The following is a 24,571-nucleotide window of genomic DNA, read 5'->3' as shown; positions in this document are numbered from 1 at the left end:
GGTTTTAACACCCTAAAAAATGTATCTAAGACTATTAAATTTTGAGAAAATCCTAGAGATGTATCGGGACATGACAAAAACAAATAAAACATTTAGAGCTCATGAAAATATCTCTAGAAGACTGTAAGAAAATAGATTTAGCTCTAGTAAAATGGGAAACCCAAAAAAATCTAGAAAATCCCAAAATATTCTAATTAATGCAGTTTAAGCCCGGACGTACCCCATGATCAATGACTACCCCAATCCCCAGACGTGGAGGGTCCCATCGTGATGGTTTCTTTTGCCAGACTAGGCCATGGCCACCCTAGGCCTCCAATCAGGCCGAAGGGCTTAGGTGCCCACAACATCGGCACCCCCGACAAAGTCAAATTAGGTTCGAAGGCCAGCCCATCAATGGGCTCGAGGCGACCCAAGTCCAAACCTTGAGTGAGGCATGAGCCTGGTGGGCCTACTAGCAGTGTATTGTCAAGCATAGAGTGGCCTGGACACTAGAGCACATATCCGAGTCCAACTTTGAGACCAGTCGAGGTTTCCCCATCGAGGGAGGCAAATGTCCCCCCTAAGTTGTGCAGAAGACTCGAGACCTATTCGGATAGGATAGTCGAGACCAGATGGAATGCCACTTGCAGGGCCATGGCTAGGAACCCTTCGATGGGGGACTAGGTTCCACTCGGATCTACTAGATATCAGCTCTACGAATACAACATTCGGCCATCTGAATGTCGTACAAATCACCCCCTTCGAGCACCGACCTCACAAGATCCGTTCGTCATGTATGTTCACATCACTACTAGTCACCCTATGCATAACTGGATCTGGGAGTCCTTTTGTCAACCAAAGGACAAGGTTTTTTATGGTTGCTGATCAAGAATAGGCTAAGCACCAGGAACATTTTGAGGAGACACATGGACCTATTTGAATCTGTTCTTTGTCAGTAGTCAGTTGAATAGATAGCTGAACACCTCTTCTTTAGATGTCCTTTTGCAGTGGACCGCTGGAACTTGCTGAACCTAACAGTGAAGCAACGAAGGAGCTTGTCTGAAATCCTAGAGGGGCTTACCTTGCAACTGGGCTCCCCTTTGAAAGGTCCTTGTTTGGTTTTAGTAATTGAGTGACAACCTAGGTGGACTAATGTTTTTAAATATGAGATACACAGGTGATTATTCCACAGGTACACTTATGTGAGCGACTCATGTCATGTCATAGAGGTGAAATGGCTTGGATATGTTGCAAAGCTCATACATGTGATGAAGGAGCTTATTGCATATGAGACATAACATGGAGTCATGTGACTAAGGTCTAGAAGATCAAGACAAGACTTGGCTTGATGGACCGGTTGCAAGCGTGAAGGGCAAGTTGGAGGCTTTGGAGCGATGGACCGCGTGGCCGTGAAGCTTGAACAAGACTTGGAGCCGATGGACGAAGACAACGGTGAAAAGCAAGTGAGGTCAAGATCGCTGAACCAACAAGGTCATGTGATGATATGAAGTGGATCATATCATTTGTGATATGTTTGGTGCATGTGTTGCATCAACAATGGAGGTGATGGAATGGAATGCGCAAGGCAAAGGTATAACCTATAGGGCATTTCATTTCACCAGTCATAGGTGAGTAGAGAAGTTTATGACCGGGTTTAGGATAAATGGCCGTACTATCATATCGGTCATTTAGTGCCACTCGAGTGATCTAACTTTGCATCGTTGCTAGGATCGAGTGGCGTGGTGAAAAGAGAGCTAATCCTTTGATAAAATGTTTGTGAAAAGCTAACACACATGCACAAGATGGTGACCACATAGTGGTGTTGGCACATTTGCAAAGGAGGAGTTGTTGGAGGTGATTTGGATAAAGTTGGAGAGGAAAATGAGATGAAAAGAGCAAGTTTGAGTTGTCCGAGGGTCGGAAAACGCAACTAAACTTGCAGCCAGTGGGTGGCCCCGCCTGGTGTTGGCACCGCCATTTTTGGTGTGCACCAACCCACCTAGAGCGGTGGCACCGCCACCCCAAGGGCGGAGCACCACCACCCTAGGCAAGGTGCACCGCCACCCCCTGCAGCGTGCCCAAAATCAGCACAACCACCCTTTTGTTTTTTGGGCATAACTCTTAACTCCGACATCTAATTTCGATGATCTAGGACTTTTCAAAAAGCTAATGAAATGCTCTACAAGATTGATCTAGTGGTTTTTGGTTTTGAGCTGAAGAGGGCATCACCATGGTCACTGGACTGTCTGGTGGTGGCACCGCCGCTTTTTTCCAGAGAGTGTAGTTTTTGGGGGTTGGCCTGGGTGGTCACCGCCACCCCTAGGGCGGTGCACCGCCACCCTATGTCCGGTGCCAGGGGCTCAATAGTTAGTTCAAATTAGCCGTTGGGACTTGACCATTGGAGGGGCACCGCCCTATCCGGTGCCAAGCACCACCCTATCCGGTGCCCTCGCAGAAAAAGGATACTTTGCTCCAACGGCTCTATTTGGCTTGGGGGCTATAAATAGAGGGGTGTCTCGACCATGGCTTAGGTTGAGCACCTTGGGGGACTTAGTGTCCATGCTTGAGTGTGCTTGGGAGCCCTCTAACTCACTTGTGCTTATAAGAGTGCGAATCGATTACGAGTGAGTGATTCTAGTGCGTTGCATTGTGAGATTGCATCGAGTGGCACTAGGTGTTCGAGTTGCAAGCGGGTGGTGCTTGTTACTCTTGGAGGTTGCCACCTCCTAGATGGCTTGGTGGCGAGTTCTCCATCGTGAAGCATGCAAGGAGATTATGCGGTGCTCCGGAGAAGGATTTGTGAGGGGTGCCGTGCTCACCCCGTGGGAGCCGCGAAGAGCAACACTAGTAGAGCGTGTCATTGAGCTACCTTCACTTGTGGGTAGGTTCTTGCGGTGCCCAATGTGCGGGCTTGGCGGGTGATATCATTATCTTCTTCCCCGTGTCCTCTTCGACTTCCGTCGGCCCGCATCGATCAACCGTTCACCCCAGGTGCCTCCGCCGCCCACCCTAGGTGCTGTCACTGGCCGCCCCTAGCGCCTCCACAACAAGCCCCAGGTGCCGCCGCTGGTGCACAGAGCTCACTGGCTGCTCCCTTCTGCCCCGCCAGCCCTAGGTGCTACCGCCTTCTGCCTCGCCCAACGCACAGAGCTCGCTGGCTGCTCCCTTACGCCCCTCACAGCCACAAAGATGGAGGACCACGCCGTGTAGCGGGGACGACCCCATCCCCTTGATTTCATGGGACGGGGGTGCCTCGAATCTGAGGGGTATATTCCCCTCAGGGACGAACACCCCCGGCTGCCCCTCATCCAAACACTGGTGATCCTAGGATCGCCCTAGCCATCACAGATGACCACCTGAACCAAACACTACCCTAATGATTATGGATATGTGTGGGGTGACACCATGTGTGCCACCCCATGCTTTCGACTCCATGATGTAACAGTCAAACCTCTACTTATTTCCTTTTCACTTTCCTTTTTTTATTTGCAAATGTTCATACATTCACATGTTTCATCCAATTTAGTGGCCGATGGTGGGGCCAATCTATTGACATCATTAGAGATTAGAAAATAGGGGGAGAGTGAGGAAAGTGTGGGGGAGAGCCAAACCTATCAACATGTTCCCCAAGTTGTACTTAAGCAGATGCGGGCATGTTGTAAGTAAGCATCCAGGATTCTTTATGGTAATTGATATCTAGATTTGGTAAGTGCTTACTTTAATTGTTAACGGGTTCACTGCTCTCACCCGGGTGCCTAATTAATACCATTAGAATTTAGATTAGGTTAGTAAGATATAGTGTAGACATGGTTTGTCTAGACTATATGCTTACATGTGTTTGTGGCTTTCCCCATGGATTGTTTGTGGTACTCAGCGGGTGGTGACAACTATGTCTGATCTCTGTCTTCCATCACGTTCAAGCAAGTTCTTAAAGCGTTGGTCCACCCTTGCTAGCTAGCTTAGCACCCTTCTCACCCCTTTCGGCACCTAAGTGACTTAGCGACCCGAAGTATACAATTATGTGTATCCACTTATCTATCCATTTATCATAACCATAAAAATCCTCTGTACCCAATATCATATACCCTTGTGCCAATATAGGATGAAACTGATTCTTTGTTAGTTAACTTCACGTCCCCTTTGGAAATCCATACTCTATATTACTCTCGGGTGAAAGCTATATTGATAGTCGTGCGCTTGCAGTTTTATCTATTTGCGACCATTGGTCTCAACCCTGCTCAGGAACACCGCCATTGACTATGTGCTGGACTGTTGAGGCACATCATCAATGGGCTCCCTCGAGCCGGTCATATGTCGCGTCTGATCACATTGTCGTATGTGGCTGCTCAAGCACACCATTGATGAGATCCCATGAGTCGGTCATGCCACCTCTGACCATGTCTCCGGATATGACTGCTCGGGCATGTCGTTGATAGGCTCCGCTGAGCCAGTCATGTTGCCACCGGCAACATCATCAACCATGACCGTTTGGATATGCAATCATTAGGCTTCACCTGAATCACCAACTAAGTACACTTGTCATGCGCACACGATTGAAAGAAGACAACAACTTCAAGTTTATCGTCTGGTTCTCCAAATCGCTCAGAGACTAGGGGGCTAGACCTACCGGGTCCGCTTGCGCAGCCCCGATGAACTACAGCTACAGAAAAACCATCTGGACATCAATTAATACTAACCTCCGTTCGATTCTCCAAATAGCACAAAGGTTTGGGGACTACTATCGTTGCTATGGTAGAGAAAACATCTAACTGGGGCGAGATGGACCAAGAGAGTTGAACAGGAGGCCTAAACCGGATGAAGTACTATGTCTACTTTGCAGACAAGGTATAGCAAGTTGTACATAGAGACCAAGTCTATTCAACTAAATTTTCTTGTAATAAACCAATGAACCTACGTGTAAATCCATCATAACTCTATCTGTAACCATACCTGGCTATATAAGAAGGCATAGGGATCCTATTATAGGCATCCTGCATAGCTCCACCCAAAGACGCATAGATGCAATTCTCTACTCGGAAACGACTCCACATCCCTCAGCGGAAAACAGTAAAGATTCTCATCTACACTGGACGTAGATAAATTTAAATCTCGTATACTAAATTTCGAGTCAAATGCTAAATCCTTTGACGACACGGCTGTAGGCTAACGAATCTTATAATTCATGTGGGATGAGCAGGGCACATGCATTATTTTGAGAATAGTCCAAGAATTATATTATTTTGAGGACGAAAGGAGTACATTCTTTTCACAAGTTGTGATGACTTATTTTCCAACCCTACCATATACAGCCTCAGTGGCGGATCCAGAAACGGACCAAGGGGGGGGCTAAACAACATACGCCAAAAAAATTTTGCTCGCTGGACACAGTACACTAATAAGCATATAATTTGATAATTGATTCAAAGTGTTCAAAGTCAAAGATACATAGAATTATGATAATAAGCATAGAAAAGTACCAAATACAAGGAGTCTTCCATCTTCAAGAATTCACACCACTTGAACCGCCACGCTCAATGCTACATAATTTTTAAATGTCAAACACTTCTTCAGTAACCAAGATAACAAATACAAAGAAAAGCTCTAAAACAATACGCACCTTGGGACCTTAGGTGGCAAGTTTATCTTACGGTTTCTTAAGCCTTGAAAGCGCTTTAAAATTTTATCATCATCAATGGATGCAAACAAATCCCGCTCAATATAGCATATCATGCTATTATTCATCCAATCGTCATTTATTTTATTCCTCCTGTCGGTCTTGATAATATTCATAGCAGAGAAGGCTCTCTCAACTGTTGCTGTTGCCACGGGCAATATCAATGCAAGCTCAATGAGGCGATACACCAAAGGAAAATATGTATGTCTATCAGTTTTAACCATCTTCTCAGCAAGGCCACCAAGATCAATACACGAGCAAAATTCTTCATCATGTTTGACTTCATCCATGAAATTTTCAAGCTCAGTTCTTAGCTTTTCACATTCATAATCACTAAAGTCAGCATAATAAATCTTAGCAAGCTCAACTAATTTCTCTATCTCAAAGTTGGCAAACTCATTTGTCGGATCAAGACAAGCAACACATCTCAATAGTTGAGTTGATCTTTCTGGAAATCGATTGTTCAACTCACAAATTATTTGATCAAGGACAACATTGAAAATCCCATGATGAATATGATGGTAGTAGGTCACATATTTGGCTCCACGACATTTTGAACGACCTCTCATTGGTATCATATCTTCCATATTAGGAATGTCTATATTGTGTTTGGCAGCAAAGGCTTTTGTCTTCTCTAAAAGATCATCCCAACCATTTTCCCTCATGGCAGGACTGTACTCTGACCAATCAAATTGAGTAAACCATGATTTAACAAAACCTCTAGTTTGAGTTTTACCCGCTGTTCTTTCATACTCACAATTTGGTTGATATGGACTCATCTGTAAATATGCTCTCCTAGCATCATCCCTAATATCATGGTGGAATTCATCAATTGGCTTTCTAAGACCTGGATCGGCAACTATATCATTCATATCAAGCTCAATGCGGGGTCTTTTTTGCACAACCCGACTCTCTTGAGTAGAAGTAGAAGCATCTTTCTTAGCAAAAAATTTTTCCATTCTACAACCAGTGGACTACAAAGTAAAACCAATCGGATCACTGACTGAAAAAAAATAAAAGAGGAATTAAAGAGGGCAGAGCCGCACAGAGGAGATCAGTTCTCAACCTGTCAGTGTCAGCGGTTGGGGCGGCCGGTCGGGCGGTTGGATCAGTCCCCAGCGGTCAGCGCTTCAACCTGGGGTTGGCCGGTTGGGGCTGACCGGCCACGCCGCCGCGGGCCGCCCGACGCCCGTCCTCCCTGGCTGCAGGCTGCTGGCTGCACGCTGCTGGCTCCGGCCGCCCGGCGCGGCGGTGCCCGTCCTCGCTGGGCGCTGGCCGATGCGCGGAGGCGCGGAGCAGAGGGGGCGGGAGGGGGGCGAGGCCGCGAGGCCGCGAGGGGGCGAGGAGCGAGGGGAGGCGCGACGCGCGAGCAGGCGAGCTGCGAGCCCGCGAGGAGGCGCGGCGGGCGGCGGCGGGGCGCGACGCTGCGCCTGCGCGACGCGCAAGAAGCCAGAAGCGGCGCTGGCTGCAGCGATGCGTCTGCTCTGCTCGCCCGTGAGGCCGTCTGCTCTGCTGGCCTGGCCGTGAGTTTTGGGCTGGGCTAAAAAAACCTGTTAATTTTTTTTTGCAGCCCACGAGGGGGGCTGCAGCCCCCCCCGCCCCCCCCCCCCCCGTACGTCCGCCAATGTACAGCCTACTATATGCAGGAAGGAGCCAAGAAAAGCAGTCCGCCAATCCGTCTGTTTTCTTCCAGTGACGGGCCCGCGCATCAACTTGGATGAGAAAAAAATGCCTCGGATTCCCATGGCTCTCGCACCCCACGCTTTTGGTCGCCGTCATCTAACGGTCAAGCTTACTTGTTTCATTTTCACTTTCCTTTTTTTTATTCGCTAATGTTCAGATGTTCACACGTTTGCATTCCCCATGGTGCTCCTAAAGAAATCTTGTGGCATACTAAAATTTCATTATAAAAACATTCATGGAGCTCGTTTGCGGAGAGGGAGAATAGAACTTGATTAGTGATTACCTGAAGTTGTCCCCATGAAGTAATGCTATCATCTTCTTTCCAAATTGAAGCCTCACACCAAAGACCACCATGGCACATGGACATCTAGCACGCATATCCATCATGTTGTGGATCGCGTTGCCCACTGTGGCTGCTGCTGCTCTAGAAGCAAGCAGGAGCAACGGCAGCAACTCCGACCTCGCTGCTCTGCAGGCTTTCAAGGGGCAGGTCGCCGATCCTCTCGGCATCCTCGCAAGAAACTGGACCGCTGCAACCTCCTTCTGCGTCTGGGTGGGCATCTCATGCAGCCACCGTCGGCGGCAGCGCGTCACCGCCCTGGAGCTGCCGGGTGTATCCCTCCAAGGAGAGATCAGCCCTCACCTCGGTAACCTCTCTTTCCTCTCTGTCCTCAACCTCTCCAGCACCAACCTCACGGGCACAGTCCCGGATTGTATAGGAAGGCTGCGCCGCCTCAAGCTCCTTGACATTGGCCACAATGCCCTGTCAGGTGGTATCCCTGCCACCATAGGGAACCTCACAAGGCTCCAGGTTCTTGATCTCAGCTTTAAGTCTTTAACCGGCTTTCTGGTCCCATCCAAACAGAGCTACAAGGCTTGCGCGACCTTGGCCGCGTGAGTCTCCAAATGAATTACCTCAGTGGTTTCATACCGAATGACCTGTTCAACAATACACCATTGTTAACTTATCTGGACCTCGGCAATAACAGCCTGTCAGGAGTGATACCAGATTCCATCGGCTCCTTGCTCACACTTGAGATCCTTGTCCTGGAATTCAACAATCTTACGGGGCCGGTGCCGCCAGCCATCTTCAACATGTCTACCTTGAACGTTATCGCTGTATCCTCGAACCACTTGACTGGCCCTTTCCCGGACAATGGAAGTTTCAGCCTCCCAGCTTTGCAGTACATTGAGCTATCTGATAATAGTTTCAGTGGTACCATTCTACAGGGGCTCTTGGCGTGTCGGCACCTCGTAGAGCATTCTCTACCAAAAAATTCATTTGAGGGTGTTGTGCTGGCATGGCTAGGAAAGCTGGCCAATCTCCAGTTCATTAACGTGGGCTGGAATGACCTCACTGGTCCGATCCCTGCTCAACTTCAGCAACCTCACTGGGCTAAATGTCATGGAAATCGCCTTCTGCAATCTGACAGGAATCCTTCCGGCAGAGCTTGGACGGCTAGGCCAACTTTTCGAACTGTATCTTTCGAGCAATCAGCTAACAGGAACTGTTCATGCTTTTCTTGGAAACCTTTCTCAGTTAGTATCGCTGTATTTGGATGGAAACCAGCTCTCTGGATCGGTACCGTTAACAATCGGTAACCTGATGTTGGAAGGTAGCATTTTCCAGCAGGTGATGCGGAGAATGCCTTCGCCCAGTTGGGTACCCCAGGAGAAGGTTAAGAAAGTGGTAGGTGGGTCCTGACACAATTAAGGTTCTATAAATGCATTGACACAAAAAAACCCAAACAAGCTTCGGCTCTCCCCTTTTATAGGGCGCTATTCACTATTTTTTCTTTTTGCATCTTTGTCCTACAACTGCTACGGTATATTCCCTGAATATCCTCCTGTTAGTGCAGGTGGCCCCGAGCAAACTGGACCTTTCCTTCTTCGCACCGCCTTGTCTCCTTGGGCCTAAATTGCCGGCCCAAGGGAAGCCTATTCCTGGCCTAAGGTCGCCTCCGCGCCATGAACCCTCCTGCTGTGGTGGAGCCAGCTTCCACCACCGCCCATGGCACTATGGCCTCCGCCTTCGCCGGGCAGCCTCCGCTCGTGGTGCTGCGACGTCTGCCTTCGTCGGTCGGCCTCCGCTCGCGGTGCTGCGACCTCCGCCTTTGCCGATCGGCCTCCGCTCGCGGTGCTGCGACCTCCGCCTTCACCGGTCGACCTCCGCCTTTGCCGGGTGGCCTCCGCTTGCTGTGCTGCGACTTCCGCCTTAGTTTGATGGTGGGCAAAGATACTGCCGGCTGTCCCTGCACAACATTACTTCAATAATTCTGCTATCATTAGGTCTCACTTGCGCTGGCCTTCGCTACTCGCGTATCCGTGCCCCAATAGTTCCCCCCTTGAGGGTACGGTCCGATGTGAGCGGGCCGTGAGCCTCAAGTCTGGAGCTGGTGCCGAGTGGTGGAGGCTTCCCCCGTTTCCCCCCTGGATCGCCAAATCGGACCGTTGGTGGTGTGACGTGTCAGCTCCTGACTCACTGTGGTGGCTCTGGAACCGATGCGTTCCGGAATAGTCATGACCATTGGCGCCTAGAAGGCAAAGCGTCCGGTCGCTGCCTATATAAGGGGGGGGGGGGTTGGTGGAGGTCCCCCTGTGCTTTAGTAAGCTGTCGCTTTCTTTGCTCTACGCCTTTAGCGCTCTCTTTTTGCCTTGCTAGCCTCCGCTCAGCGCCTTGCGGCCTTTGCTCTTTCTCTGTTTTGCTTGTTTCGGTCTTAGCGGTGGCTCCTACTACCAGTCGTCCTCCTCGCCGGGCTACATTCTTTGGTCCCTATTCTCAGCTTTTAAGCGTTAGGGCCAGCGGGTGGTTTGCACATTATGAGGAGTGCATGATCGCTAGTGCGGAGGCTCAGGAGCTTGAGGAGGATCTTGCAGGTTTGAGGCTTCAATTGGTGATTTGATTGGTGCTGAGGAGATCAAAGCGATGGCCGAAAAGACCTCAGACTTTGGGCCTTCGCTGATGACTAAGAAGATGATAGCCGACCTTGAGAAGGAGGGATGCATCCCCCCAGGCTGGGTTAAGCTTCATAGGGCGAGACGGTCCCAGATACCGGTAGGGATTATGCTGTCATTTTGAAGGACTTTTTTGCTTGCGGCCTTTGCCACCCTTCTGTGAAGTTCCTTCGTCAGGTTCTTGAGAAATTTGATCTGCAGATCCACCACCTTACTCCCAACGGATTTCTCACTTTGAGTAAGTTTTGCTGGGCCTGCCAACCCTATGGTGCTGAGCCTAATTTGGACACATTTTGCACATACTTTGAGCTTCAGCGCCAGCCGAAGAAGGTAGGTGCTCAGGGGCTTGTAGCTCAGTATGGTAGCTGTGCGTTTATGACAAAGAGGCAGCAAGGGGACTCTTGATTGGAGATTTCTTGGTGCCAGAACAACAAGTGGGACAAGGATTGGATGCACTATTGGTTCTATGTTCAGACCTTCGGCGTCACTACTTCGCATGAAGACGGGAAGAAGAGCACTCGCTATACCTTGGCCTCTGTCATGACGGAGATGAAGCCCTTGGCGAAGGTGAATCCTAGTGATTAGATGACTCTAGAGAGGGAAGCTTGTGATAGGGCCTTTGCCTTGGCCTGCTGATACTCTGGAGGGCACGCCCTCGTTCAAAATAGAGATGGTGAACCTTCCTGTTTTTGGCGAGGCTGAAGGTGTTCCTTTTCCTTGTTTTAAAATAGCTTTATCAGAGGAGTCCCCCGATGATTTTGTCGCCGCCGTGGAACAGGAGGCTCGTGATATTGTCGGCGACATAACCGATAAGGAGTTTCTGGCGCGAAGGTCATTCATGGGTTCTGGCGTGAAGGTCGGTGACATAACCAAAGAGTTGGGGATACACCACATGGACACAAGATTCCGGTGAAGGTGTTGAAGTTCTTGGAGGAGAAATCCAAGAAGGCCGCTGCCAAGAATGCCACTGCAGTGGTGAAGTCAAAGAAGAGGAGGGGAGTTGGTGGTCCCAAGGCCGTTAGCAAGAAATAGAAGATCGTCCCCGCAACTGCCGCCGCCTCCATCGACGCCTCTACAGCTGCCTCCGCTAGTTCCGATGAAGAGGTTGTTGAGAATGTTGCCAGAGGTTCTGCCTTCGGTGTCAGGGTAGAAGGTGAGCATTCTGCTGCCTCTTTGGACCTTAGCGGCGACAACTTCATCCAAGATGCCCTCCAGGGGGACGAGTGCTGGGTCTGCCGCTGATCCTTTCGTCGTGGCACCTATGCCCGAAGTTCTTGGTGATGACTTGTCTGATTCAGAGGGTGAGGATATTGGTGGAGACTGTGGTGCGCTCTCTCCTTTTGACACGGAGGTCGGTGACACAAGACGCCACTGAACTACCCCGGTGCTGGAGGTGTCCAATGATGAAGTGGAGGCGCAATCCCCTGCTCCGTTCTGGAGTATGGCATTCCGAGCCACGATGTAGCGCACCGATGCGGGTACTTCTGGTGCCATTCCAGATTCTTTGCATCTAGGTGAGGACTTGCTGTCCGTCTTCACTTTATTTAGCTACTTCATATTTTGAGTTTTTATCCTGATTTGATTTGGTTTTGTTGTCCTAGCAGATTTGACGAAGGCCCTTGCGGACACTGGCAAGAATCCCTATCATCCTGCAGGTATGGATGTTGCCCGGATTGTATTGGGTGCACCTCCGAGGCCTCCGCTCATTGGCGAGACCCCTCGCCCATCTGGTCCGGGCATGGAACATGGCACATGTTGTAGTTATTGCCATTTCCCTGGTTTTGTGCATTCTGCGCCTTGTGCTTTGCTAACTGAGTTGCTATTGCAGGGGCCTCCGACAGCACAATAAGTGGGTAGGCGGATGCCCTTGAGGCTGTTTATAAGGATATAGGAGGTTGTCTTTTTTTGTTATTTGTTTTTAGTCTTATGTTTCTTATACTCGGTTTCCTATTAGGTCGTCTTCGCCACCGGCTGAGGAGCGTTGATTATTTCAAGCTGCTGCGCATGAACCTGGAGCAATAGTGTGTGGTGTGTTTTCGCTTGTTTCCTCCTTTTCTCTCCCCCGTTTTTTTATATTTTTGTTCTTTTGGAGGCTATGATTGACCTTCGCCTTGACAGAGTCACTATATGGTGGAGGCCCTTGAAGATCGCAGTACACAAGAAGTGGTCAATCGCAACCTTGCCATTTAAGCCTTGAAGAAAGAGGTGGAGACTCTAGAGGCTGAAAAGGGTCAGCTTCTAGGGGAGGTTGGGGGTCTTAGCGCCGCCGGCACTGATTTGGAGAACCTTCAGAAGGAGGTTGAGTCCTTGAATAAGGAGGTGGAGGGGGAGAAGGCTGCCGAGGCGTTGGCCGACGAGCGCGCCTTGAAGGCTATCGAGACAGCCGAGAACCTTCGCAACGAGGTTAACGCTGAGAGGGAGTCCAGCGCCGCTTTGAAGGCACAAGTGGGCATGCTTTTCAAAGGCCTGGAGGATGCTAAGGAGGTTGGCCTGACCGGAGCTAAGCTTTATGCTGCTACCCTTGAACAGTTCGAGGGTTTTACGTCCTTGCTGCCGTCGGAACCTTTAGCCTTCAGCATTTTTTCATGGATGAAGGCTGATTTCGAGAAGCTTCCTGCTTTTGTTGGTGGCGCTGTTGATTTTGGAGCCCTGGCCACTGCCACGACTTTGCTAAGATGCTGGCACAAGATGGCTGCAAGCATGTTAAAGGCATCAAGGAAAAGGACCTTGGGGGCCCATCCGACCTTGGAGCGACTTCTCGTGGCGTGAGGAGATCGACCTGTAACTTCATGAAGTCCTTCTAGGTGAATTTTGGTCGAGTGGAGGCTCGTTCGATGGCAGAGCTTTGTCGAGCTGAGGTTGGTTTTTTGGAACATGTTTTTTGCTTGTGTTTTGTTTAGCGTTTGTTTGTTCATTTGTATTCTTGTGCTATTTTGTAGGAGGCACGGAAGGTGGAGGCCACGCGTGGTGCTGCTGGAGCGCAACCTTCGCGGGCGGCACAGGCGATGGCTATGAAGGCCCCCTCTCCTATTGTTGAGGTGATGGTTCTGAGGGCTCCTTCCCCTGCTGTTGAGGTCCCAAGACCCAGGGAACCTACGCCTGCCCCTGCTGATCCGGAGGTGTAGTGCCTAGGTTTTAGCTAGTTTCTAGGTTTGTTTGAAGGCGATGTGCTGCAAATGCTCGCCCTTTTGTATATACCTTAGGTCTAAATTGACAAATTGTCCTACGCAGGTTTCCTTCTCTGGGTCTGTGCAGGACGTACTCCCTATTACTATGTACCATGATAGGATTTATGTTAATGGTGAACTATGGCAATATTGGCGTGAAGCTTTTGCCCGGCGTTAGGTTCTTGAAATGTTCGATTTTGTGAAGTGTGATATTGATGATGAGCGTACAACATTCACTAGGTCACTAGCTTGGCAAGGGCCTTAGCCTTCGGTTTAACATATGGCCCTCTCGCTTGTGCCCTATAATTTATGCAACTCCGTTCGAGCTTGTGTTTGTTGCCTTCGGGCTTGCTGTAATGTTGCTTGTGATTAAATAGCCTATGTTAGCAGTTTCCCTTGTTGTAAGGCATTTGTAATTTTTAAATGAAGTTTGCTTGGGATGATTTGGTTGCACACTTGTTTTATTGAAGATTCTGGATACGACTATAACTTAGGCCGAAGGCTCTTAGCGAATTATTTTTACAATATTTCTTAGGCCTCGACTTCTTTCTTCTATGGTTGGAGGTGAGTACGAGTCTGCGCGTCGGCATAGAGAAGCTGATGTGCTAGTCTTCGACCTTGCGAGGCTTGTGGAGGCTCCATTACTTATCTCTTTGCTCTTGCCTCCGCTTCTCTTTTCTCTGGCTCCCATTGGCGATGAGCTTGCGTGTCACAGTTGAGGAACTGAGGCACTCCCAAAGGCAGCAATAGTTTATTGATGGTCGTGGCCTCCATCTCTGTGCTTGCTTGCAGTCGATGGTGATGCTCTGGCACATCTGCACGAAGGAGCTGAGGAGCTCGTGTTTGAGCTTGCAGATGCTGCGAAGGCTTTGGCGCAATTTGAGCACTCATCGGAGGTGGTAGCCTTCGATTTTGTTGGTTCTCAATAGGCCATAGGACAATTTGAGCAAGCAATGGAGGTTAAGGAAACATTTCTTGTATGTTGCCTCCACTTGTGCGTGGATTGCTTTGCTGCTGCCTTCGGCCGTGCTGGAGCAGCTGCGCTCTCGTCGAACATGGTTGATGCCGGGTTGCGCCAGATGGTGCCCTTGGTTGCGGGAGGATGTTATGAGCCTTCGTGTGATACCCTCCCGCAACCTCTGACACTGCCTGGTTGCTGCCGAACTATGGTCACACATCGCTCTGAAGAGGCTGTACAACACTGAGTGGGAGATGTGTACCACCTCAATGTAGCCTTCGTCGGGTTGCGCGAGCTGCTGGATTTACGAGTCTTCGTACGGTACCTTTTGCTCTCTCGTTTCCAAGGAAACTCCTGCCTCCATGGCTCTCTTTCTTTGCCTTATAGTAGAGTGGCTCTTGTTTGGTTTGGCTTCCCCCCTAGCACTCTTCTGGGGATAGGGGTATGAAAATTTGCTGACTGGGGCTAGTGCTGGGGTAAGGCGCCTGGTTTTATAGTCTACTGCTTGGATGATGTAATAAGTTTTGGTGGTTGGCCAAGATTTATTGCTTAGTTATGTTTTGAAGTTAATACTGATGGATTTTGTTTGTACCTGGCGTATCTTTGGCTCTTACTCCTATTGTACTTTAGCCATTAATTCCTGATATTGCTCTGGTGCCTGATAATGATAGGTCTTCGCCAGGTATTTTCTTGCCCGAAGCCTACAACGAAGGTAGGACTTTGTTGGGTCGTTGCGGCCTTTTGGCCATTTTGAAGAATCCTTGATGCCTGTATGTGGACAGGGCTTTGTCATGGTTGCGGACTAATTTAGCCGTGGAGGTCATTCCACATCTTAGATCCTTTGGCTAAGGCGGTGGAGGGTCCTCTTTATCGTAATGTCGTTGTCGAATGTTGTGGCTCCGCTGCTAGCCACTTTCGATGTTCGCTTTTGGTGGTATACTTGGGGAATTCCTCTTTATATTTTAGAGGGTTTTACATGGGTCTTGCCTCATTAAAAACCTCACCTCTACTAGGAGCCCCGTTTGTGAGGAAAAGAGTACAGGTCCTTCTGCATGAAATGTAAAGAAAATATGAAAACTAGGAGAGGTGCGGTGACCTTTGCTTATAGTTCCGTGAAGGCCACCTTTTACATTTTAGATGTAGAACCTACGCAAACTGTCAATGTTCGAGGTACGAGTGGTTGTTTTTCCTTCGCCGTCTATTAGGTAGAATGATCCCGGTCTTCTGATGACCTTTGTTGTGTATGGGCCTTCCCATTTTGGTTGGAGCTTTCCTGCATTGGCCGCATTGGGCTTCCTTCTTAGGATTAGGTCTCCGTCTTGTATGAGTTTCCTAACCACCTGGCTGTCTCGCCACTTCCTAGTTTGCTCATGGTATTTGTTGATGTTTTCTACTGCTTCCAATCTTGAGCCTTCGATCGTTTCTTTGGAGTATTCTTCATCTGCAGCCAAGGTCTGCTTCATCACTCGGAGGCTCTAAAGTTTGATCTCTTCGGGTAGCATTGCCTCTTCGCCGTACATGAGCTTGAATGGAGTAAATCACGTTGCTCTAGATGCCATGGTGTTGTGAGACCATACTACCTTCGGCAACTCTTCTGTCCATCTGCCTTTGCGGAGGTTGAATAAAGTTTTTGAGATTGCTGAGAATACTATTTTGTTGGCTCTCTCTTCCGCTCCATTTGACTCTGGATGATAGACTGATGCGAAGGCTATCTTTGTGCCTATGCTTTGCAAGAATTCTTTGAATTTGTCTGAATCAAACTGCTTCCTATTGTCTACTCTTAAGGTTCTTGGTACTCCAAATCTTTAGATTATCTTCTGCCAAAAGATTTTTTTTCACTGCCTCTGAGGTGATTGTTGCTAGTGGCTTGGATTCAATCCATCTTGTGAAATACTCAATCGCTACTACTGCGAATTTGTTCCCCCTTGCAAAGGAGGTAGTGGACCGACCAGGTCCATGCCCCATTTTTGCAATGGCTAGGTGGGTGGGATGAGCTGTACTGCTTCCGAAGGCTTTGACTGGTGAGGGGATGTGGTATGGCATGCTTCACATGTCTTAACAATTTGCTCTACATCTTTAACATGTATGGGCCAATAGAATCCCTGCTTGATTGCCTTTGCAGACAATGCCCTCTGTCCAATGTGAGAGCCACACATCCCTGAATGGATTTCTTGGAGCAGCTCTCTGCCTTCGCTCTGAGTTATGCATTTGAGCAACGGCTGGACTACCCCTTTTTTGTACAAAATGCCATCCATTAATGTGTAACTTCTTGCCCTGGCTGCTATTCTTGCTGGGCTTGCTTCATCTTCTGAGTGATGGATGTTGTTTAGGTAATCTATAATGAAATGTCTCCGGTCTTCGGATTCGGTGATCATGATTGTTTTAAATGCCTCAGTTGTTGTTTGAGTTGCTTGTGCTCGCAACATTTGGTAGAAAGTTCCTTCTAGAAATGGTGTATTATTTGCTGCCACCTTCGCTAGCTCATCTGCTTCTATGTTCTCTGCTCTCGATATATACTTCTAGGTGAATCCCTAGAACCTTCACTCAAGTGCCCTTACTGTGGCCAGATATTTTGCTAGCTCCGGTTCTCTTGCGACATACTCCTATTCAACTTGTCCTGCCATGACTTAGGAGTCTATTTTTGCCAACACAGACTTCGCACCGAGTGCCTTTGCCTTATTGAGGCCCAATATAAGGCCTTCATATTCTGCTATGTTATTTGTTGTTTTGAATTCTAATCTTGCTGCATACTTGTACGAAGGCCTGATGGTGCTACCAAAACAGTGGAGGCCCTAGCTCCTAAATGCCCCTATGCTCTGTCTGTGTAGAGCGTCCAGATTTGGGTTTGAGGTTGTGGGTTTTGATGTGCCGAAGGTGTCCAGTCTGCCACAAAGTCTGCTAATGTTTAGGATTTGATTGCTGTTCTTGGCACATAGATGATTTCAAATTGGGATAATTCTGTTGCCCATTTCCCTATTCTTCTGAAGGCTTCTTTGTTGTTGAACACATCTCCGAGTGGTTGCGAAGAATGCACTATGATCTCATGTGCTTGGAAGTAGTGCTTTAATTTTCTTGATGAGATGAGTACAGCGTATGCAATTTTCTCGATTTCTATATAGTTCAGCCTTGCTCTCGATAGGGCTTCTAAGATATAGTAGATAGGCTATTGAATGACCTTCGACCCTTCTTCTTTCTCCTGAACAATTACTCTGCTAACTGCGTGGTCAAAGGCTGCCACATATAATACTAGTGGGGCCTCCAAATCTGGTACTGTTACCAAGAGTTTGCTGGCCATGCAATTTTTGAGTCGCTGGAAGGCCTCCGACTGCTCTGGCCCCCATTCTACCTTGTCTTCGCCTCTCAGAGCTTTGAAGAATGGGAGGCTGTGTTCTACTAATTTTGAGATAAATCTGTTCAATGCTGCTATTTTTCCAGTGAGTTTTTGCACTTCCTTCTTGGTTGATGGCTCCACCATTGAGATTATAGCCTTCGTCTTCTCTGGGTTGGCCCGAATACCTTTGGGTCCTATGATGTACCCGAGCATCTTTCCTTGGCTGATGCTGAAAACACGCTTTTTTGGGTTTAGCTTTAGGCATGCTTCCCTAAGGTTGGCGAAGGTTTCCTTTTGATATGCTATATGATCTTCCTCATTCTTACTCATTACCACGATGTCATCGACATAAGCTATGATGTTTTTCTGTAATTATGGGCCAAGGGCTGCCTTCGTCATTCTAACGAAGGTCGAGCCTGCATTCTTTAGTCCTTCGGGCATTCTGGTGTAGCAGTAAGTTCCAAAGGGGGTAGTGAAACTTGTCTTTTCCTCATCTTCTTTGTTGAGCCAAATTTGATGATATCCTGAGAAACAATACAGTAGGGAGAAGTGCTTGCATCTTGCTGCCTTATCAATGGAGGTATCTATCCTTGGTAGCAGAAATGGATCTTTCTTGCATGCCTTGTTGAGATCTATGAAGTCTATGCACATTCTCATCTTTTCATTCTTCTTTGGCACCATCACTACATTTGCCAACCATTCTGAGTACTTGACTTCTCTGATGACGTTTGCGTCCAACAACCTTTGTACTTCGGCCTTTGCTGCTAAGATTCTATCCTCTAACATTTTTCTTTGCCGCTGCTTCTTTGGCTTCATCTTGGGGTTGATGTCAAGGGAATGTTGTATGATGTCCCTACTGACTCCCTTCAAGTCGGAGGCTAACCAGGCGAAGAGGTCTTTATTCCTAGCTAAGGTTTCTATGAGTTCTGTTTCTTCTACCTTCGATAAGTTGGCTCCAATGGTGACCTTTCTGTCTGTGACTACATTTTCCAATGGGACTTGACTTTGTTTCTTCTTGATCTTTGAGATTTGTTTTGCCCTTTGGCATGTCTAGAGGCTCTGGCTCAGTATTCTTTGCTGAGTAAACAGAATTGATGTTTCACTGTGATTTGCAGATAGCTCTTTCTATGTTTCTTGCTTCTTTCTGACTGCCATGTATTGTGATAGTGTTGTGCAAAGCTGGCATCTTCATGCACAAGTAACCGATATGGATGGTTGTGCTGAACTTGTTCGCAAACCCTCTACCGAAGATGGCGTTGTACGGGTAATAGAGGTCCACTATGTCGAAAGTTACGTATTCTGTTCGTGCATTTTCCTAACCTCCGATGGAAACTGGCAGGGATATTTTCCCCAGTGCATCAATCATCTTTCCCCCGAAATCGATTAGTGGTGAATCCAAAGGCTGCAGCTGGGTCCAATTTAGTTTCATCTGGTCGAAGGCATTAACAAAGATGATATCTACTGAGCTTCTAGAGTCTATGAGAACCCTGTTGATCTCCCAACCCGCTATGTTGGCCCTGATTACCATAGCATCTGTATGGGGGTAACTTTCTAATTGCAGGTCTTGCTCTGAGAAGGTGTTTGGTGACTTTGACCAATCTGTACAGCGCACTAGGCCTTGGACTGCTATGTTGTTGACGAGCCTGAGGTGATCCTTCTTTTGGTTCTTTGTTTGGAATTCCATTGAAGAGCCTCCAGCTATTGGCAATATCATGCCGATGGTGGGTAGTAGTGTATGTGGGTTGAGTTCATTTTCTGGGTTGGGCTCATTTTTTGGGGCGGCTAGCTGTGGTGGAGGTGGCAGCGGAGGTGCTTCTAGTTGTCTATTATGGACTTGAGCTGGCTAGTTTGTCTCTATGTATGTTATGTGCGGAGGCCTTGAGTTTATGTAGGTGAGGTTGCCTGTCCTTGCTGTTGGGTGCTTGGTCGCCATGCAGGTAGGAAGTTGGGATTGTATGCGGCTGCTAAGGTGGATGGGTGAATTTGATTGGAGTTAAGACTTGGGTAGATTGGGCAATATGGCTGCTGTGAAGGCGCAACGAAGGTGTGGTTGACTTCCCTAGCGGGTTGTTGTGACGGAGGCTGAGAGTTTTCTCTGCTTTTTATCCTCTCCTTTGTTTCTTTCGCATATGGGCAATCTCTGATGATGTGCCCTTTGTTTTCTCCATGAAAGAAACAATACTGCCTCCGCTGTCTTGGTTCTTGGTTTTTGTTCAGTTCTTCCTTTGATTGTATTTCTTGCCTTCGTACTGCTTGTGTGATAGCTTGTTTTGTTCTACCTCTAGCATTTGCTATCGCTGCTGGCTGCTTCCTTGCTGCTCTATGTTAAAAACTTGTTGACCAGAGGTCTGCTGAGGTTGTAATTAGCCTTGGCTTCTATTGCCCTTCTGAACATTTATGCCACTTGTTTGGTACTGCTGGTTCTGATTTTGCTCTTTTAGCCTTCTTTGGAGGCCATTGTTTGACCTGCAGTACTTCTCAAACTCTTTATACAGTTCTTGTATGGTGCTTGGCTTTTCCCGAGCTAGATGAGCCGCGAAAGCTCCAATGCAGAGGCCCTTGATTGCGGCCTCAATTACCACATCCTCTGGGACTTTGGTGCCTTCGCTTTAAGCTGCACAAACCTCTGAAAATAATCCCTTAGTGCTTCACCTTGATTCTGTCTGCACCAAAATAAATCCATTGATGTCAGAGGTTCAATGGTGAACCCTTTGAAGTTAGCGATGATCTTATCTTGGTGGCCTTCCCATGAATATACTGAACTTGGCCTTAACATTGAGTACCATGCCAATGCGTCTCCTTCGGCTGCAATGACAAATGACTTGGCCAAGACAGTGTCATTCCCTCTTGCGGACGCTACGGCTGCCTCGAAACTCATGCTGAACTAGCGGGGGTCTGATCTTTCGTTGAATTTGGGTAGGGTAATGGGCTTGTAAGATGGTGGCTAAGGTAAGGTTTGGATTCCCTCGGAGAGTGGGGATCTTGAATCTATAGCTCTATGAGATGGCGGTGAGTTAAACGGTGTGCCGAAGGTTGGCTGGGTGGCCATACAAGGCGAAGGGTTAGGCTGGCTTTGATCTGCCGACCGGAGCTGGTTAGAAATGTTAGACTGGGGCTGGCTTGGCTGCATACTCTGAATCTCCGCCTGCAGGACGGTCAACTGTTGCCTGATCTCTGTTGCCTGCAATGATGTCTGTGTTGCCCTTCGATTTGCGGCGAAGGTTGCTGCCAGCCTATCTCTTTCTTGTTGTGTACTCTGTAGTTGGGCTTGCAATTGTTGGAGTACCTGCTCCGGGGTGGTATCTGAGGCTTGTTGAACTTCGACTGTCGGAGGCTGATCATCGACTGTGGGCTCTTCCACCACCTATTCTTCTGGGGCACTGGCGTAAGCGCTGCGGGTATTACGCCTGGGTCGTCCCTTTGTCGAAAGCTCCGCTGGTGTTCTGGTGGGGGTTGCTCTTTTTCTCAGCATCGTGGGTTTTGCTTGGCCAACACGCGGTGGGCGACAATGTTGGAAAGTAGCGTTTTCCAGCAAGTGATGCGGAGAATGCCTTCGCCTGGTCGGGTGCCCCAGGCGAAGGTTAAGAAAGTGGTAGGTGGATCCTGGCATAATTAGGGTTCTATAAATGCATTCACCAACCCCCCCCCCCCCCAAATAGGCTTCAACTCTCCCCTTTTATAGGGCGTATTCACTACTTTTCCTTTTTACATCTTTGTCCTACAACTGCTACGGTACATTCCTTGAATATCCTCCTGTTAGTGCAGGTGACCCGGGGCAAACTGGACCTTCCCTTCTTCACACCGCCTTGTCTCTTTGGGCCTAAATTGCCGGCCCAAGGGAAGCCCATTCCTGGCCCAAGGTTGCCTCCGCGCCATGAACCCTCCTGCTGTGGTGGAGCCAGCTTCCACCACCGCCCATGGCACTCCGCCTTCACCGGGCAATCTCCACCCCCGGCGTTGCGACCTCAGCCTTCGCCGGGCGGCCTCCGCCTTCGCCGGGTGGCCTCCGCTCGCGGTGCTGCGACCTCCGAATTCGCCGGTCGGCCTCCGCTCACGGCGCTGCGACCTCCGCCTTAGTTTGACGGTGGGCGAAGATACTACCGGCTGTCCCTGCACAACATTACTTCAAAAATTCTGCTATCGTTAGTTCTCACTTGCGCTGCCCTCCGCTACTCGCGTATCCGTGCCCCAACACCTGAACTTGTTGACGACACTTAATATTGGGGGAAACAGTCTCTAGGGTGATCTTAGTTTTCTTTCTATTATTTCCACTGTAGAATGCTCTCAGACTTTGAAATCTATTCGAATTATTTCACTGGAAGCATCCCAGCTTATGTGGGCAACCTGTCAAGTCAGCTCCAAATATTTCTTGCTAATGACAACAAGTTAACTGATGAAATTCCAGCTGCCATCTCGAACTTAACTGCTCTCACTGTGCTAGATATTTCGTCAAACCAATTTCGTAGTGCAATTCTAGGACAACTGATGATGCTAGAGAATCTCTACTGGCTTAAACTCAGTAGAAACAGCTTGTCTGGCTCCATCCGTTCAAACATTGCAATGCTAAAGAATGTGGTCAAGTTATTCCTTCCAAGCAACCAATTCCCTGGCGCCATACCCAAGGGCATCGGCAACCTCAGCAAACTAGAGTTCCTAGTGTTATCAAACAACCAATTAACATCTACTGTACCACCGAGCCTGTTTCACCTTGATATCCTCATCAGGCTAGACCTATCTCAAAACTTGTTGAGTGGTGTGTTACAGGTTGATACAGGCTATATAAAGCAAATTTATATGATGGATCTCTCTATCAACAACTTTGTTGGTAGCCTCCCAGATTCAATGGGACAGCTCCAGATGATGGCCTACTTGAACCTGTCACAATTCATTCAACGATTCGATTCCACAATCTTTTCAGAAATTGGCCAGCCTGCAAAATTTGGACCTATCCCATAACGGTATATCTGGAACCATCCCAGAGTACTTGTCAAATACCATCCTCACTATCTTGAACCTGTCTTACAATAAATTACACGGTCAGATACCAGAAGGTGGCGTGTTCTCAAACATCACGCTGCAATCACTGATGGAGTGATGGGGAACGCAGGGCTCTGTGGTGCTTCACGCTTGGGATTGCCACCATGTTCAGCCAAGTCTCACACAACCAGTGGTCATGGTCACAAGATGAGATTTTTGCTCCCCACTATAATCATAATAATACTTGCAGCTCTGGCCTGCTTCCTATACATTATGTTCAGAAAGGAAGTCAATAAGCGTGAAGATATTTCTGCTTGTATGGTCGACATGATCAGCCATCAGTTAGTCTCCTACCATGAGCATGTTCGTGCTACTGACAATTTCAGTGATGATAACATGCTGGGGTCTGGAAGCTTTGGGAAAGTTTTTAAGGGCCAGCTGAGCAACGGTGTGGTGGTTGCAATAAAAGTTATACACGCGCATCTGGAATATGCCATGAGAAGCTTTGACGCCGAGTGCGGTGTGTGCTTCGAATGGCACGACATCGTAATCTGAAAAAGGTTCTGAATACATGTTCCAACCTGGACTTCAGAGCACTTGTTCTTCAGTTCATGCCCAACGGTAGCTTAGAGGCACTCCTGGACTCTGAAGGTAGAAGGTACATGGGGCTCCTTGAGAGGCTGGACATCATGCTGGACGTGGCGGCAGCAATGGAGTATCTGCACCATGAGCACTCCGAGGTGGTCTTGCACTGTGACCTGAAGCCTAGCAACGTCCTCTTTGACGAGGACATGACCGCACATGTGGCAGACTTTGGCATTTCAAGGTTGCTGCTAGGCGATGATAGCTCCATGATCTCTGCGAGCATGCCAGGGACAATTGGTAACATGGAACCAGGTAGCACTAATGCCCAATCAAAGATGCTTAGAGTTACCATTAATAGATTAACTATGTTTGATCAATCATTAATATTTCGATCTGTCTTTTGTTTATGGTAACATTGTTGTCAGAGTATGGATCTCTTGGAAAAGCATCGTGGAAGAGCGACGTATTCAGCTATGGGATCATGCTGCTTGAAGTGTTCACTGGGAAGAGACCCACAGATGCCATGTTTCTGGGAGAGCTAAGCATCAGGCAGTGGGTACATCAGGCGTTTCCTGCAGAGCTTGTCCATGTTGTGGACAACCAGCTTCTGCTGGATGGCCGTGGCCCTGCTTCTACAAATATTATGAGTGGCTTTCTTGTGCCAATTTTCAAGCTGGGCTTGGTCTACTCCGCTGACTCGCCGGAGCAAAGGATGGCTATGACCGATATGGCAGTGACGCTGAAGAAGATCAGAAATGATTATGTCAAGTCAACAGCACCAGAGCATTGCGTTGCAATCGATCAACATTAGTAAAAATATGTATGCGAAGGCATATATGTCTAGTCTCAAGTTTTGTTTTCAGGTTGTATTTGGACCTTTCTCGTAATAAATAAGAGAAAACTTTTATGGTGCTCCTTAACATGTCTCCTAACATAATAATAACAACATGTCCCTCTTACTAGATCAACCGTGTCCTCCTAGATCACATCTCTCTCATGCTCTCCTCTCTCATCAGCCGTGTCCTCCCAGATCACATCTCTTTTCCAAACTGGCTATCCCTCCTAGAACCGGCAGTGGGCACACCGTAGTGATGACTATTTGTTTTTAGGACAATTTTGCTGCAGGACCCATTCGAACACGTAATATGCCGCCAAAAACGAAATATGCCCAGTACCATTATAATATCGTGTACATTTACCGTAACACATCACACTCATTATTTTATTAATTTCTCGTATTTACGGAGAGAGAAGGTAGGGGA

General features: G+C 48.2%; 1 pseudogene; it reads left to right on the top strand.

Moving 5' to 3' along the window:
* Nucleotides 1–223: 223 nt before the first annotated feature.
* LOC136488710 (receptor kinase-like protein Xa21) lies at nt 224–24,120 on the top strand (annotated as a pseudogene).
* Nucleotides 24,121–24,571: the final 451 nt, after the last annotated feature.

This window comes from Miscanthus floridulus, chromosome 10 (assembly GCF_019320115.1).
Source record: "Miscanthus floridulus cultivar M001 chromosome 10, ASM1932011v1, whole genome shotgun sequence".
Taxonomy (NCBI): domain Eukaryota; kingdom Viridiplantae; phylum Streptophyta; class Magnoliopsida; order Poales; family Poaceae; genus Miscanthus; species Miscanthus floridulus.
This window is presented reverse-complemented; position numbering and strand designations above follow the sequence as displayed.